A 6,072-nucleotide genomic window follows, 5' to 3' on the forward strand; every position below is an offset into this window, starting at 1 on the left:
CACGCTCTCATTGGCCAGCGGGGGAGCTAATCAGCAGTGACAGAACGGGGATTTGCCTGTGTAAACGAGGCACATCTCCATTCTGACAGGGGAGATCACACAGATCCTGTCTTTCTGCTATGCAGGAAGACGGATCTGTGTGTTGTCCCAGTGAGCCCATCCCCCATACAGTTAGAACATACAGTGAGGGAGCACACTTAACCATTTGATTGCCCCTGATGTTAACCCGTTCCCTGCCAGTGTCATTAGTACAATGTCAGTGCATATTTTTACTGATTACTGTAGTAATGGCACTGGTTCCCAAAAAAGTGTCAAAAATGTCAGTTAGGTGTTCGATCTATCCGCCGCAATGTCGCAGTCCTGATAAAAATCGCTGATCGCCGCCAGTACTAGTTAAAAAAAAAACAAAAACGGCATAAATCTGTCCCCTATTTTGTAGACGCTATAACTTTCTATAACTTTTGTGCAAACCAATCAATATGTAGCAGAATACATATTGGCCTAAACTGATGAATAAATTTGTTTTTTTACATTTCTTTTTTTTTTTTTGGAAATGTTTTATAGCAGAAAGTAAAAGTTTGTTGTTTTCAAAATTTCCGCTCTCTTTTTGTTTATAGCGCAAAAAATAAAAAACGCAGAGCTAAGCTCTACAGTATTTGTGGGGAAAAAAGGACATACATTTTGTTTGGGTGCAATTGTCAGTTAAAGCGACGCAGTGCCGTATCGCAAAAAATGGTCTGGTCATGAAGGGGGTAAAACCTTCCGGGGCTGAAGTGGTTAATCAAATGCCCTTCAGTCATTGTTAACAAATTGTAGATCTACTTATTCAAAACATATAATATAGTGATATCAGACTATTGTTAGCAATAAAGCTAAATACAGACATTTCAAATTGTATGTCTTCGAGCCCATAAAATGTTGCAACTTTACACAGTATAATGCAGGGGTAGGCAACCCCCGGCACTGGTGCTGCAAGCGGTACACGAAGCGTCTTTTGCCGGCACTCGACTCCCTCCCCATCAGCAGAGCAGTGCAGGAAAGTGTCAGTGAGACACTAATACATTCCAATTTCAGAATTCCCCACGCAGCATCTGCACTGAGGGGGAGGCACTGTGCCCCCACACATTGTAAAAGATGGGAAACATTGTTTGGTTCTCTAACTTTGCTGTAGCTGCAATCTTCAGCTTTTGTGATGGGGAAGAGATTGGGTGCAGTTCTGCTGGAGTTCTGTTTCCAGGAGGAGGAGGACTGTCATTGGCCACTGCTAAAGCCAATCACAGTCCTGCTAGCCCCGCCCACCATCTGGAGGAAGATGACTCGCTTGGTTGCCACCACCAATCTCAGAAAGAAGGGATTTCACTGTGATTGAGAAAACCACAATCAGGTGACAGTTTGTGGAATTAGTGCCGGTTCACACTAGACGCGGCACGACTTGCAGGTCGCCTCACCGAGGCGACCTGCACACGACTGCCGGGGCGACTTGCAAGACGACTTCTGTATAGAAGTCTATGCAAGTCGCCCCCAAAGTAGTACAGGAACCTTTCTTCTAAGTCAGAGCGACTTGCGTCGCTCCGATTAGAACGGTTCCATTGTACAGAACGGGAGGCGACTTGTCAGGCGGCTAGGTTGCCTGACAAGTCGCCCCCGTGTGAACCGGCTCTTACTGTTGAGCTTCTGGGAACTTTGTTGAAATTATTCCTGAACCTTTGCGTCACTTACTACTGAACCCCGGCACTCTATGTCCCTTTAAGCCACAGCCAGTATTCAGCGCAGTGAAAATCACACCCAACCACTTTTTTTTCAGCTGCGGGGGCCCATCTTATGATCCTGCACACAGGCCCACTGCTTTCAGAAAATGCCCCTGACCAGAACTCATCATTGCGCATCCATTCTAGATACTTGTATGTGACATCACATACATCCCATACATCACATACAAGCACGTGGGCTGAATGCAAGTTGGATCAGCAGGATGAGTGTGCTAGGACAGGTGGATGAGTCTCATCTCTGCTTCCTTTCACCACTCTGCATATCATAGATGAGAAGAGGGTACAGCAGTGGAGCAGATGAGCAGGAGGGTACAGTAGTGGGGAAAATGAGCAGGAAGGGTTCCGAGGTGGAACAGAAGAGCAGGAGGTACAGCGGTGGGGCAGATGTGAATGGAGGTAGAGTGGTGGAAGAGATGAGAAGGGGGTTCAGCAGTGGGACAGAATAGCAGGGGGGTTCAGTGTTGGGACAGAAAAGCAGGGGGGTAGAGCAGTGCAGCAGATGTGAAAGGAGATTTATTGGTGGGGCAGATGAGCAGGGGGTTACAGTGGTGGGGCAGGAGATCAGGGAGAACAGAGGTGAGACAGATGTGCAGGAGATACATTGGTGGGGCAGATGAGAAAGCAGGTTACAGTGGTGGGGCGGATGAGCAGATGGGTTCAGTGTTAGGACAGATGAGAAGGTGATTCAGTAGTGAGACAGAAGAGCATGAGGATACGGTGGTGGAGCAGATGTGCAGGGAGGTACAGTGGTGGGGCAGATGAGAAAAGGGGTACATTAATGGGGCAGATGAGCAGGGGGGTTACAGTGGTGGGACAGAAGAGCAAGGGGGTACAGTGGTGGGGCAGATGTGCAGGAGGGTACAGTGGTGGGAGGGATAAGAAGGGGGTTCAGCTGTAGGACAGAAAAGCAGGGGGGTACAGGGATGGGCCAGATGAGAAGGGGGTTACAGTCTTGGGAAAGATGAGCAGGGGGGGTTTAAGTGTTGGGGCAGAGGAGAAAGGAAGTACATTGGTGGGACAGATGAGCAGAGGGTTACAGCGGTGGGGCAGAGGAGCAGGGGGTACAGAGGTGAGACAGATGTGCAGAGAGGTACAGAGGAGAAAGGAGGTACATTGGTGGAACACATGAGCAGGGGGTTACAGTGGTTGGGCAGAAGAGAAGGGGGAACAGAGGTGGGACAGATGTGCAGGCTAGACAGTGGTCGGGCAGATGAGAAAGGGGGTTAAAGTGGTGGGGCAGATGAGCAGATAAGTTCATTGTTAGGACAGATGAGAAGATGGTTCAGTGGTGGAGCAGATGTGCATGGAGGTACAGTGGTGGGGCAGATGAGAAAGGGGGAACATTGGTGGGGCAAATGTATAGGGGGTTACAGTGGTGGGACAGATGAGCAGGGGGGTACAGAGGTGGGGCAGATGTGCAGGGTAGTACAGTGGCGGGGCAGATGTGCAGGGGGTTACAGTGGTGGGGCAGATGAGAAAAGGGATACATTGGTGGGACAGATGAGAAAGGGGGTACATTGGTGGGGCAGATGAGCAGGGTGATACAGTGGTGGGGCAGAGGTACAGGGAGTTACAGTGGTGGGGCAGATGAGCAGGGGGGTTACAGTGGTGGAGCAGAGGTGGGGCAAATGTGCAGGGTAGTACAGTGGTGGAGCAGATGTACAGTGGTGTGGCAGATGTGCAGGGGGTTACAGTGGTGGGACAGAAGTGCAGGGGGTTACAGTGGTGGGGCAGATGTGCAGGGGGGTACAGTGGTAAAACAGATTTGCAGGGGGGGCAGTGATCTGAGGTGTGAAGGTGCATGAATTGGGGCTAAACTGAGGTGTGAGAGTGCAGGATGTTAATTTCTCACTACTAAAGTAGTTTACAGCATTTACTTTATAAAAAATCTTTTTGTGATTGAGAGTGTGAAGTTTACATTTTTTTATTATAAAATCAGCACGCTCAATTTCTTTGAAAACATTTTTCTGCACACTGTGCTCAAGGAGGAGCAGTATAGGAATAAATTTATTGGGGGGGGGGGGGGGGTTGGCAATACGAGGGCCCAATGACTTTTTTTTCTGCATTGATTTCAAGCAATTGAAAAAATATAAAATGTTTCATCCTTAGATACCTAAATCTACAGTTGCTCAAGAGGAAAGCAAAAATCCTTTATAAAGCATGGTCCCATTTGTTCCAACAGGAATAAAACTGTCTTTCTACAGTGTTATTACTTATAATTATTAATAGCCAGTTATGTTCTGTGCATCCAGCTTTCTTTTTTTTTTTAAATACAAAATTGGCTTTTCAGTGCCTTGAAGAAGTATTCATACCCCTTGAAATTTTCCACATTTTGTCATGTTACAACCAAACACTTAAATGTATTTTATTGTGATTTTATGTGATTTACCAACACAAAGTGGCACATAATTGTGAAGTGGAAGGAAAATGATAAATGGTTTTCAACATTTTTTACAAATAAATATCTGAAAAGTGTGGCGTGCATTTGTATTCAGACCCCTTTACTCTGATACTCCTAACTAAAATCTAGTGGAACCAATTGCCTTCAGAAGTCTCCTAATCAGTAAATAGAGCCCACCTGTGTGTCATTTAATCTAAGTATAAATACAGCTGTTCTGTGAAGCCCTCAGAGGTTTGTTGGAGAACCTTAGCGAACAAACAGCATCATAGAGGCCAAGGAACACACCAAACAGGTCAGGGATACAGTTGTGGAGAAGTTTAAAGCAGGGTTAGGTAATTAAAAAAAATATCCCAAGCTTTGAACATCTCATGGAGCACTGTTCAATTCATCATCCGAAAATGGAAAGAGTATGGCACAACTGCAAACCTACCAAGACATGGCCGTCCACCTAAACTGACAGGCCGGGCAAGGAGAGAATTAATCAGAGAAGCAGCCAAGAGGCCCATGGTAACTCTGGAGGAGCTTCAGAGATTCACAGCTCAGGTGGGAGAATCTGTCCACAGGACAACTATTAGTTGTGCACTCCACAAATCTCCTCAAACCTTATGGAAGAGTGGCAAAAAGAAAGCCATTGTGTAAAGCAAGTCATAAGAAGTCCCAATTGCAGTTTGCAAGAAGCCATGTGGGAGACACAGCAAACATAAGGAAGAAGGTGCTCTGGTCAGATGAGACCCAAATTTTACTTTTTGGCCTAAAAGCAAAATGTTATGTGTGGTGGAAAACTAACACTGCACATCACCCTGAACACACCATCCCCACTGTGAAACATGGTGCTGGCAGTATCATGTTGTGGGGATGCTTTTCTTCCAGCAGGACAATGACCCTAAACATACAGCCAGAGCTACAATGGAATGGTTTAGATCAAAGCATATTCATGTATTAGAATGGCCCAGTCAAAGTCCAGACCTAAATCCAATTGAGAATCTGTGGCAAGATTTTAAAATTTCTGTTCACAGACGCTCTCCATCCAATCTGACAGAACTTGAGCCAATTATTGCCTGAGAGGCATGTTGAGTATTTTTGTCACAAAGTTTTAAAAATTGAAAAAAAAAATATGTTCTTTTCTTTTTTCATTTTCAAAAATAAATGACATATGCAAAATACTCACCATGCCGTTTAGCAAATACCTTGGGGTGTCTACTTTCCAAAATTGGGTCATTTCCAGTGCTATCTGGATATTTCAGGGCCTCCGTAACTGTGCCTTTAGAAAGTCTGAAGGCGGTGTTTGGTTTTTGGGGTCCTGTACGCGGCTAGGCTCCCAAAAAGTCTCACACATGTAGTATTCCCATACTCAGGAGAAGCAGCAGAATGTATTTGCGGTGTAATTCCACATATAACCATGGTTTGAACAATGTATCATTTAGTGACAACTTTGTGTAAAAAAAAAATAAAAATTAAATTTTCCTGAAACTTATGCCAAAATATCAAATATTCCATGGACACAACATGCCTCTCAGCAAATAGCTTGAAGTGTTTTATTTCCAAAATGGGGTCATTTGGGTGGGTTTTGTGCTATCTTGACATTTCAGGGCCTCCGAAACTGTGATAGGTAGTGAGGAAGTGAAATCACCATTTTACGCTCTTAGAAATCCTGAAGGCGGTGATTGGTTTTCGGGGTCCTGTACACGGCTAGGCTCCCAAAATGTCAAGCCAGTCATACAGCTGTGAGTCCGTGGCCCCTGAAGGAAGACGGGAGAAGATGGATGCGGCCTGCAGCGGGGACGATGCAGGCTTTGTGTGCAGGTAAGTGTTGCATAATGTGCGATGCATACTAGCACATTATGCCTTTACTTTGCAGGGATGGTTAAAAAAAAAAAATTTGCAGAGTTTACTTTCTCTTTA

This window comes from Aquarana catesbeiana, linkage group LG12 (assembly GCF_042186555.1).
Source record: "Aquarana catesbeiana isolate 2022-GZ linkage group LG12, ASM4218655v1, whole genome shotgun sequence".
NCBI lineage: Eukaryota > Metazoa > Chordata > Amphibia > Anura > Ranidae > Aquarana > Aquarana catesbeiana.